The sequence below is a fragment of the Herpailurus yagouaroundi genome, unplaced genomic scaffold (assembly GCF_014898765.1).
Source record: "Herpailurus yagouaroundi ecotype Mexico unplaced genomic scaffold, PumYag 28, whole genome shotgun sequence".
Taxonomy (NCBI): Eukaryota; Metazoa; Chordata; class Mammalia; order Carnivora; family Felidae; genus Herpailurus; species Herpailurus yagouaroundi.
In genome coordinates this window covers 56,723,825-56,736,416 of record NW_024412376.1, presented here as the reverse complement: position 1 = coordinate 56,736,416, position 12,592 = coordinate 56,723,825, and the positions used below count along the sequence as shown (strand labels likewise).

Sequence of the window (12,592 nt, the reverse complement as noted above, 5' to 3'; positions counted from 1 at the left end):
GAGCACTGGGTGTTGTATGGAAACCGATGTGACAATAAATTTCATATATAAATAAAAAAAAATAAAATAAATGATGGAAAATGTTATAAAAAAAAAAAAAAAAAAAAGAAAGATGATTCACGTTATAAAGCACCAGGGAAATGAAGTTTAGAAAAACCATGAGATACACACCTATTAGAGTGAGCAAAATCCAAAACACTGAGAACACCAAACGCAGACAAGGATATGTAGCAATAGGAATTCATTGCTGGCAGGAATGTAAAATGATACATCCACTCTGTAAGACAGTTTGGCAGTTTCCTATAAGTGTAAATCTACAAATGGCATTGTCTTTTGGTTTTTCAGGGCTAACTGCCAATGTATGTGATTAAGTCCTCTCTGTTTCCTGTGGGAAAATGGCTAATTACTTTATATTCTCCATTACTTTTCATTTTCTCTTCAACCATCATTTCCTTCCATAGTACACTTCAACACAAACAGACGCGTGGTCTGGAGTTTCTTCTTCACATTCTACTTATTGGACACTTTCTTGAAAATGCCCCCATATCATTTCAAATTCATTATGTATTAAACAAGATAAACACCTTTCTCTCAAAAGGAATAGCTCTATCTCATGTCCCCATTTATATACCATTATATATCCTAAAGTTAGACATTGCCAAATAAAGTTGAATTTTCCCTGGTCCTTTCTACAAGTAGCCAACCAAGACACTTAGTTTACTATTTTTTCAGAACGTCTCTCAATCAATTTTCCCCAATTCTCAATGCCATTGTGTTGCTTATCAACTCATTACTCCTTGCCTGCATTGCTGAAAAGGCTCTTTGAATAGTCTGACTTTTGATCTTTCCTGTTCCAATTTGTATGCCTGAGAGCATCTAGATCAGTCTTTAATAACAGTTTAGTCTGACATGCTTCTTAAATTCTGTCAATGTCCCATCCTCTATGTGGTCCTGCAGATCAATGGAATCAAATTTTCCCCAAACATGCCAAGTGTATTCTTAAAGCTAATGTGAAATTTATGTTATATTTATTCTGAAATGCCCACCTTTCTGTTCTCCCCTTTCACCTGGCGCTGAGAGGGGGCACGGTGGGTGGGAAGGAGGCGCCTGGAGGCGGTGGCTGCAGACTCTGGGCGGGCGGGAGCAGAGGAGCCATGAAGAAAGGAGCCCCGCCGCGGCTGCGGGAGCTGAGCGCATGCGCGGATGTGGTCTGCCGCCGCCGTCGCCATCTCCGTCGCGGCCGCTTCCACCTCCCGCCCGCTTGGCTTCTCTGGTCTCTTCCCGCCTTGGTCCGCCCATGCCGACGGCGTCTCTCTCGCGCTGGCCAAGAGCTTTCCTTGCTTTTGACGAACTCCAAGGACGAGAAAAATATAGTGCTGCTTGGTCAGATTTGAACTTAAGATGATCTATTTTTATTGCTCACGTTTAAGTTTTCTCTTCCAATCAACAGGTAGGTTCCCACTCCGCCTCCCTAATTCAATTCTCCAGATTTCATTATTCCTTTTACACTTGGTTACAAACTATTTCATGAACGTGTCTTCATCGTGAATGCATGTTACATAACTTAAGCTTAAGATGAATATTTCCCTTACACAAATACTTTTATATTCTAATTTTGCAATTTAAAATAATCTAAAATAACTGCCTAGGCAGTTGATTTTAATCTTTTTTATGTCAGACAAATGAAGATTTTCGGGGAAATCAGTAATTTAACACACTTTACAAATATATATACAACAGTTTTAAAAAGCAAAATTATATTTTCAGTCAAGTGAAAATTGTGCAGCTAATCTAGATGTTAAAAAATAGAGTGATGGGGGCGCCTGGGTGGCTCAGTCGTTAAGCGGCCCACTTCAGCTCAGGTCATGATCTCGCGGTCCGTGAGTTCGAGCCCCGCGTCGGGCTCTGTGCTGACAGCTCAGAGCCTGGAGCCTGTTTCAGATTCTGTGTCTCCCTCTCTCTGACCCTCCCCTGTTCATGCTCTGTCTCTCTCTGTCTCAAAAATAAATAAACGTTAAAAATAAATAAAAAAAAATAAAATAGAGTGATGGCTCACATTTAAAAAGCTTTTTACTCTGAAGACATACAAAAATTGCTGTGAACTTTTATGCGTAATAGCAGTTCCTTTTTGAAATGATGAAGAACATCCTTGAGAAGTTCATCTTTAACTGATGCTCATTGTTTGAAAAGTTTTATGATTATAGCCAAAGGAGTATGTATTATAGCTTACAACAAATGGTATTGCTTCGCCCAGAAATGTCAATTATGGAAAAAAAAAATCTTAGCAAATATTTAAGAAATAATGTGTCTTTCAAGCATGAAATTTCTTTAAGCCTCATGTTTTGTCTTGGCAAATAGAAGAAAGGCAGATGCATTTACTTTAATGATATTTAAATGGGGAAGTAATTTTGTAAATCTTTACCGGAGCAACATAAGGACTTATATCAGTAAATGCTATTTTACATGGGATCAAAATAATTTAAATCAGTATTGTCCTTATGCACACTCACCTATGTACTAATAAGAGCTGAATTTTCAGTGGTATGGCATAGTCTAGGGACGGCAGAGCTTGAGTTTGGATTTAAGTGGGTAAAGCATAGGGATGTAGGAGGGTTAAAAGACAGGGTTCCCTTCATGAAATCTATCAGGAAGGCAAAAGAGATTGAGGCATCAAGATTTCTTTTAAGAGTAGAAGTGTGACTAAGTTCTGAGGGAGAAAGTAGGAAGAAAGGAAGAAACTCAGTAGGAATAAAGGTTTTGGAATGAAGCATGAAAACTAACATTTATTTGTGTGTTGTATGCCAAATACTGGACTTTGTGTTTTGCAAAAGTTATTTTTATTTTATTTTTTAAAGTTCATTTATTTTTGAGAGCAAGAGAGCATGAGTTGAGGAGGGGCAGAGAACGAGGAGAAAGAGAATTCCAAGCAGGCTCCACTCTGTCAGCGCAGAACCCAATGTGGGGCTCTAACTCATGAACCTTAAGATCATGACTTGAGCTGAAGTCACTGTTACAATGGGAGGAGAGCAACAGCTCAGCTTCAACAATTTATTTTCTGCTCATTTTTTGTTTAATTTTACTAACATTCCCATACAACTCCACACATTGAATATGTATCTCCTTTACATGGCAGTTGTCTTTGAGTTTCCATCTTTTATGCTGATAAAGGTTCATCAGCATTTGTGGCTATTTATTTACAGATTTAAACTACTACTACCTAGTAGCTGTTTCAGTTGTTCTCCAGGCCTGTGAAATTAATTAATTAATTAATAAAACAAGCACACAATATATAGGTTTCAGATATGTCACTTTTTTTTTTAATGTTTCTTTATTTTTGAAAGAGAGAGAGAGAAAGAGGGAGAGAGAGTGCAAGCAGGGGAGGGGCAGAGAGAGAGAGAGGAGGCACAGAATCCAAAACAGGCTCCAAGCTCTGAGCTGTCAGCACAGAGTCTGATGCAGAGCTGGAATTTGCAGAGCTGGGAGATCATGACCTGATCTGAAGTCGGACACTTAACCGACTGAGCCACCCAGGAGTCCCTCGGATATGTCATTATTAATGTTTGGGGGCATGTAGCACTTTCCAAATGTCTTGGGAGTCCATTGGGAGTCCACTCCCAAATGTCTTGAGAGAAGTCCTTGGGAACTACTCTCCCTCAAGTGATTCCTGCGTTGTTTCACATTTCTTTTGTCTTCATTTCCTGTTTGTTGTTGTAGAGAATTAGCTCTGTGCTATAATTTCAGGTTTATTCTCTCATTTCCAGTGCTTCTTTCAGGAAACCAAGGGGAAAAAAAAAAGTCGAATATTAGAAATTGTTCTTACTGGTCAGTAACAGTTTATTGCATTTGTTCCGTCAGAAGGGATCTTTCTTCTTTGAGACTCTATACTTTTTGTGTTGGCTCACTAACACTATCCACCAGGTTGCCTATCTGCCTCTGTCACATCCCTTCTCTTCAAATTGGAGAGGATATATTTAATGTATATTTTAAAGAATTTTATCTATTCAATTTTTCTCTCACTACACAACTTTTCACTGCATTTATAAGGAATATTATGATTTAGGTAAAAATTTGTAGCATCTTTTGTTTTGCGTCAGGAATAACATTGTTTGCATAAAAAATTTGCATATATAAAATGGTGAATTTATTTGATTAAATCTATTTCCCCTCATGACATTTCATCTCTTAAACCAAGAGATTTATTTCTAGGCAATAGAAGGTCTCTTTACCAAGGAATTATCTACTTTATGGTAGACAATTCTATTAAGTTTTGTCTATAGCAGTGCTATATAGTAGAACTTTCCACATTCATATAAATATTCTGTATGTTCACCATCCAATATATTAGCCACTAGTCACATGTCTACTGAACACTTAAAATGTTGTCAGTACAACTGAAGAACTAACTTTAATTTTCATTATTTTAAGTAGTCACAAATGGCTAGTGATCATTAAACTATGTTGGAGAAGAAAGAATTGTATACAGAAGGTTTTGGTGTCAATTGTTAAGACTTTAGCATAAATTGTGGTCATATAAAAGGTTAATAGGACATTAACAAACAAAAATTCTGAAACCAAGGATATTTTGAAGAATGTCAGTACTGTTTCTCACAGTGGCTACACTAGCTTGTATTCCTGCCAATAGTCCATGACAGTTCCTTTTTCTCCATGTCCTCACCAATACTTGTTTCTTGTGTTTTTTATTTTAGCCATTCTGAAATGGTATCTCATTGTAGTTTTGATTCGCATTTCCCTGATGATGAGTGTGAGAAATTAACCCACTGGCCCAATCAAAGGAGGGATGTGGAGACTTGGAGCACAGTGAAGTGAGGCTTTAATCAACGTTCTTGCAAAAGTGGGTGTCTGATGGACAGGCACACTTGGGGCGGTTACAGCAGGCATTTTATCTCCTAGCATGCAAGTCACTCCCCTGATTCCTCATTGGCTAAGTATACAGAGGTTGCAGCCTTACCTGGAAGTTGCCTATGCCCATGTAAGGCAAAAAGTACATTCCTTGAGGTGATGCAGAGACTTCAATTCTTTAGTGCGTGCTCATTGCAAAGCCAGCGAAAAATAAGCTGGGAAATGGAGAGGGGAAGAAGAACCACGAAGTGAAGTGTCTAAGGGCCTGGGGCTCCATTGTTGGGGGGAACGGGTTTTGTACATATTTCCAATAGACTGTAAACCTATTAACTAGACAGCACAGCTTTTATTTGGTATTTCTGAAAATGAATCATCTCACTTACTTCTCACAATGAGTGATGTTGAATATCTTTCCATGTGTCTTTTGGCCATCTCTGTGTCTTCTTTGGAGAAATGTCTGTTTATGTCTCTTCTGCCCATTTTAAGTTGGATTTTTTTGGCGGGGGTGTTAAATTGTGTCCCTTCTTTATATATTTTGAATACTAATCCTTTATTGGATATGCCATTTGCAAATATCTTTTCCCATTCAATAGGTTGCCTTTTAGTTTTATTGATTGTTTCCTTCACCGTACAGAAACTTTCTTTTGATGTAGTACCAATAGTTTATTTTCTTTTATTTTCTTTGCTGTACTAGTGATACTTTAGGGTGAACAATTATTCATTTGTTTCTTTTATGCAACTGCCCTTGTGCATGACATCATATTTTACATGCTTCTTTTAGGAACTAAATTCATGTGTGTGTGTGTGTGTGTGTGTGTGTGTGTGTGTGTGTGTCAAGATTCTGTTCAATCCAGAAAATAATTAGGTTATTACATACCAGCTGTGGCATCAACTGCCAGCACACTGCCCAGAATCAAGAAGTACAGAGAACACAACCAATTGACGGTGCAAGATAATTTAACCTACTTCCCCACCCTCATTCAACCAGACAGTGTTTTTGAGAAAGACTGAAGGAGTAAGATGAAGTGAATAAGAGAGGTTGTTTGTTTTCTATCAAGATAGAGCACTGAAAAAAAAAAATTAACATTTATTTTTGAGAGACAGAGTGCCAGCGGGGGAGGGGCAGAGAGAGAGGGAGACACAGAATCCAAAGTAGGCTCCAGGCTCTGAATTGTCAGCCCAGGGCCCAATGCAGGACTCAAACTCACGAATTGTGAGATCATGACCTGATCTGAAGGTGGAAGCTCAATGGACTGGGCACTCAGGCGCCCCCAAAATAGAGGACTTTAAACTTTGAACTATATAAAACCAAAACTTACATTTCTGGTATTTGGCAAGTAAGATTTCATGATTAAGATCATTTTACTTTATTATCTATGTAGTCCAGATCAGATGTCAGCAAACTTTAACCTGGGGTCATATCTGGCCCACTGATTGTTTATGTAAATAAAGTTTTATTGAAATGCAGCTCTACTCATTTGTTCATGTACTGTGTATAGCTGCTTTTGTGCTAAAAAGGAAGGGTTGAGTATTTGAGAAAGAGACTGAATAGCCCACAAAATCTAAAATATTTATCATCCTGCCTTTTGTGGAAAAACTAGATTTTACTGTATATGAAACAAGGTACCCACAAAAATCAGTGGTTTAATACAACAGAAATTTACATCTTGCTAATGCCTTGTGTCTATCACAGATTAATGAAGCTATGCCTCACACAGTTGATCAAGAACCCAAATTGACAGAAGCTCAAGCTTCATTAAATGTGATCCATGATGATCTTGAATTACACAACAGAAGAAGAAAGAGTTGAAGGGAAGGGGTATTACATTATGAGTTTTACATGCTTCTGCTTAGAAATGATATAATGTTCTTCCATTCATAACCCATTTCCCAGGTTTAGACCCAGAGATTGCCTAACAATGAAGAAAGTGGGAAATGTTGGAGAGCTCATGGTTATGGAGTAAGTAGTAAATGGTTCTGTAAAAATTATGTAAAAAATGATGAAGCTATATTTTTCTGCTCCTCTAGTTGGTATGTGAATGAATTTCAACCCACGTGCATGTCACATTTTCTCTGACTTCTTTCTTAACTTTAGGGTTGCTTTTATGTTTCATGTGTTGATTATGTATTTGTATATACACATATATATGTATACATATACATATATATGCATATACATATATATATATACACACACACACACACGTATACATATATATGCATTTTAGATGGGGATATGTTTTACTCTAACTTTTAGTTTGTTATCTTTTCCTGAGAATTCAGTTTCTTACACATGAAGGTTATATTTTATCACTTTGAGATAAATTATTATTATTACCTTAGTTTGTAATTTCTGTTATTTTATCCTTTTTTTTCATCTCTCTACTATTTACTTATAAAGACCACTTTTACTTTGGCTTTACTTTCTGATGTGGCATGGATGGTATTGTTTAATGTATTTGTTTAATGGGAATGTTTAGTATTAAGTTTAAAAATACACATTTTAATCTAATTTTTCAAATTCCTCAAATTATCAAGAAGTGAACCCATATCATTTTAGTTTTCCCAAGTTATATTTATTTAAAAAAAATTTTTTTTTCAACGTTTATTTATTTTTGGGACAGAGAGAGACAGAGCATGAACGGAGGAGGGGCAGAGAGAGAGGGAGACACAGAATTGGAAACAGGCTCCAGGCTCTGAGCCATCAGCCCAGAGCCCGACGCGGGGCTCGAACTCACGGACCGCGAGATCGTGACCTGGCTGAAGTCGGACGCTTAACCGACTGTGCCACCCAGGCGCCCCTCCCAAGTTATATTTAAATACAGCTTAATTTTAAATTCCTCCGGTTGTATATTAATCATTTTTACAATGCCACTTATATTACTTTTTTTAGTACTTTCTGTGAATAGTACCTTCTGAGTCTACTAAAGTTGCCTAACAGAATTCCTACTGAAAGAAGACTAGGGTGATGAGATGCTAAGGCTGGGGAGTGAGAAATTTTAATTACAAGCATGATTTGTTTCAAGGGTAGGGGTATTCTTGCTTAGCTGACTTCTCAGGATGCTTTCTAAAACTGTATTTTACAAGAAAGTGTACAGATGGGGCTAGGAGAAGGTTCAAGAGCCTGACTAAAATTTGATCAAGCAAAGAATATTTGTCAATGCCTACTCATTACGTGAGACCGATCCTGGGTAACATTTTTTTTGGTGAAAGTTTCCATGACCATTCTCCCATAAAGGCCAGTGAACATTTCTATGAAAGCATACATTATACTACATTACAAAACAGTCTTTTATAAACATTTCTGTAATCTTTTTCTACAGCTAACCCATCAGTTCTTTAGAGCATTAATTTTGCTGAGTTCTCAATGCCAGGTATACCATCTCATATGTAGTAGATGCTACATACATTTTCTTTTGGTTAAGAAAATGAATATTTACAGTTATATGGATGATAGCATATGTTTTCCACTAAGTAATTTTTGGTAGAAATATGATGCAGGTAAAAATTAAGGAAAAATCAGAAAGGGAAAATAATATTTACTGAAAGTAATTCTCTTCTAAATTACAATTTTACAAATAGTTCCTCTGCCTACATAACATAAATCTGTGAGCAATGATTTTTCTTGTATTCATAATATAGTTTTGTGAATTTTTATATTACCATGACAGAGTTCATGTTTCAATAGTTTGTAATACTAATCTAATATTTAGTAGCAACAGTGGTAATGAAACATACTAATATCAGATACTTAAAATTGGTGGTTAAATATATACTACTCAGTAGATTTTCTTACCTGCGTCTTATAAATATGCTGGTGGTTTGCAGTGATAGGAAAGATCTCTAAATATCTTTACACAGGGAGCCAGATGGCCTTCTACCATGACCTTTGCCCAATGCTATTAGCATCCAAGGGTGCTGAGAAGCTCTGGCTCATTATCCACAACCAGATGTTTTCTACTTCTCTATCACTATTGCTAAGTGGTGGTTAATGTCTAGCACAATGGGTATTTGCTTGAACCTATGATCCATGAAATGTTGTCTCTTAAAATACAAATACCACCCACTGGCAGAGACTGCTCCCCATGCATTTGTAATTCAATCATTCTTCTTTATTAGAAATCCTGCTATAATCTCAGAGATATTTTATTTAATATTTTCTCAACTTTCCCAGCTGGCAGCAAGGAAGAATATTCTATCCTAAGAATAAAGTTAAAAATTGGAATAATCCAGAAATTACTTCTTGAATATTCACTGTTTCAGATAAATGACCACAATGAGTTAACTCCATAAACGTCACATAAACTTCTAATTTCTCCATCACCTTCCAGAAAGCCTGTTACTAAGAAAAGGAGTGGAAACTGTTTTAGTTACTAGAAAGCTGTATGCCCTAACAGGATTAATAGTCAGTTTTCTCTAAGTTGACTAATGAAAGTCAGTCTTTCACAGTCTGGTCTATTCTGGATGAACTGATGTAACTGAAATTATAGATAGCCTTAAACTTGGAGGAACAAAGTATGCTGACCTAATTAAGGCATGGGGTGTAGTGCATATTTATCTTACTTCGTGCCAAGCTACACAATATATGAAGTGTTGTGTCTGGTGTGATTTTTCCAGGATTGTCTTTTAATTATAAAGGTTTCTCTACTTGTCTATAATGCCAGAAACAGTAGAAAGAAGGCTACTTATTACTGGTAAAGTGAATTCATATATCAGGATCCAAAAAATGGAGACCACTCTTGTGGCCTGGCCCACATCACACATCTAAACCTATGTCAGCTTGCACTTTGTGGTAACACCTGTCAAGGAAACCTAACACAAACCAACCAATCTGTCCAATTCCTATAATTCAACTTTAGGTAGCTTACCCTAGAAAATAGGACCTGCTAGCCTTGTAAGGAAATCCTTGACCTTCTAGCCAATCATGCCCTGTTTCTGCACTGTCTCTTCTCACATTCTATAAAACTCGCTCTTGCCCAGAATCCTTCAGGAAGAGTGTTTCACCGCTTGTGAGGCACTCTACTCCCTTTATTTATGCATTGTTTTCCTTTGAACTTGTTACTCAGTTGTTTTAGTTTTGTCATTTGACACTACTAGAAACTTCAACAAAGACTTTTGCAATTTTTTAAATTGGTAAGATAGGTATGCCACAAAACTAGTTCTTTTTTGTAAAAATACTGCATTATGTAGTGGACTATAGACTGATCTGTCAAATTTTATTTATTCATCCATCAAGTATTTGTTATATGGTGGACATTCTATGATAAACTGTTTATGTATTGGTAAGCATTAGAGTTAGGAATCCTTTTATGGAGAATTCTAAAACCACATTTTGATGAGAGGATCTCTCTCTTTCATTCTTCTTACTAAAGTATGTGGCTACATTCTTCAATAACAAGTTATTTCCATTTCATTTGACTATCTTATAAATATATTAGATCAAATTTTAATGACATGATGAGATTACAAGACTTTTTTTCCCTTTGGAATTATTTTTCACAGTGATTTTAAGTTTAATTTTTCATATAACAATACAGATAGATAAAAGGTGAGCCTGTAGATAGGGCTGTGAATAACCCATATCAAGTGCATTTCATAAAATATATCTGAGAAGATACAGCTCCAAATCAGGGCTAATGGCTTATTGAGAAAATATGATTGAGGCTGGATTTTATACGGTACTTGTACTTAATTCCTAAATTGGGAGACTGCAAAATACAACCTTACAGCTATATGCAGAGATACTGCCCTCAATGGGATTTGTTCCATAATTGAGCCCTACTAGATATGCTGTTTGAATGTGGCTTACTTTGATTTTATAAGAATGAGATTCTTCTTTGGATTAAAAATGATGCCAATATTGTAACACTTTTTTTTAATGTAGCTTTTAGGCAAGCTACAGGTTAGCTTCTTACATCATAAAACCATGATTGTCCTTAAGCAAAATTAACCATGTGTATTGTCCTAGGTGTTCCAGAAACAGAGCCAGAGACACAGTTTCAAGTGTTAATAGTTTGTTTGAGAAATGCAGTGTGAGGGTGGTAGAGATAAAGAGAAAAAAGGCAAGGAAATGCAGCAACATGGTGCTATAACCTTATCTGCCTGCTTGGTATGAACTGCAGAAAGGAACAGGAGGCTGGTCCCCAGCAGCTCAGCATGTTTGCTTAGCATGTGAGCTTATCCGGGAAAGTTTGTAAGGAGAATATATACCTAGCTGTATGCAACGGACGAGAAAAAGGCAGAGGGATGTATATAATCAGCCCCTGTATACTCTTTCTTTTGTGTTAGTGAAAGTAGGACACAGGTAGCTAACACTCCAGATTGCATCATCTTCCATCTCAGAGGTTGGACAAAAAACCAAATTGCATACCCTGCAGTAGGACATTTCATCCAAATCTAAAGGTGGAAGGGTGATTTGTTTCAAGTAAGTAGTAAGGAGGAAAAAGGCAGAGGCAGTTGATAGAGGGAATCTGAGAATGTGCATAATATGTGCATCCAGTAACCATTCTTCCTGAGCATTTCCATAGTACTGAATTCTAGTGGCTAAAGGCTATATTCAGTAGGTCTTAGTTTTTGAAATGTCTGTTTCTCACAGTAGCCTTCAGGGTCCTTGAAAACCTATATTGTTCTTCATTCATGTTTAGGGTATTGCCTAATACATAATAAGTATAGAGTATATAATTGTTTAATGAATGGTTGGTTATATGAGCTAAAAAGTGAAGAGAGATAGTAATTCTCACACAAGGAGTAGTTTTAAGTAGCAATAGATCTAGCTATTGTGTTTAAGAGCAGAAAAGGAGAGAACATTAATTCCTCATGCCTTAGGGCAGACCTTTGGTGCAAGTTTGTCTACACTCTAAAGGATTTTCACTCTTTAGAATATTTTCCCTCTTCTATTTTACTCAGGATAGACACTAAGTACAATAAAGGGAATAAAATTGTCCAAAGCCTATTTATTAACACTTGTGGAATTTGTGTAGGGTTTTAGAGTGTCCTTGAAAGTAGGGGAAGGATTCAGACTATGTTTAGGATCTCAGGGAGCTAGGCTAATGTCAGTGTCCTCTAATTAGAATTGAATAAATCGTCTATTTCTGAAAAGTCTGCCAACCAACAAATATTCTATATACACCAACATGAAAACCATACTAGGTTCACCGATCATTAAAAAATAGTATATAGTGTTCCTGTATTACTTAATAACTTTTCCTTCTATTTGTGAATCATCTATACAAATTTTAGGAATCTAAGAGCCAGTGAGGATGGGTCCATTTTAGAGTATAGGTTGGAAAAAAAAAAAAACCTAAATAGAACATGGAGTGATTTTTAGAAGCATATGACTTATGACAAAAACCTATGTTTATTTGCCTATTGAGAGCTCCACTTACATATCTAATAAATATTGCAAATTTAACATGTTGGTTACTTGCAGCCAAACCTAATCTTAAATTTTATAAACCTCAATATAATATAGAAGATAGAACTTTACTATCAGACAACTTCTTAAACTTATATATTTAACTTTATAAAAATAAGGCCCCATTTTTTTTACCTTCCTAAATTTGTCACAGGTAGATTTAAAACTTTATAAGAGCCCTTTCCATTCTTTAGTTTTGGAAATTACTAAATTCATCCAACCTTAATATTTACTATTGAAGAGACAGTAACTAAATTGTGTATGTGATGTTAAAAGATAACATAACTAGTGAGCAATAAAACTGGAATAGAAACCTGA

General features: G+C 36.3%; 1 long non-coding RNA gene across 1 annotated transcript in view; it reads right to left on the bottom strand.

The window, feature by feature from the left end:
• LOC121029682 (uncharacterized) overlaps window positions 1–1,176 on the bottom strand; it is a 114,855-nt gene extending 113,679 nt beyond the window's left edge. The window contains exon 1 of the long non-coding RNA XR_005789836.1: window positions 1,047–1,176. This is a non-coding gene — a long non-coding RNA (uncharacterized LOC121029682). The remainder of the gene's footprint in view (window positions 1–1,046) is intronic.
• Between the last annotated feature and the right edge of the window lie 11,416 nt (window positions 1,177–12,592).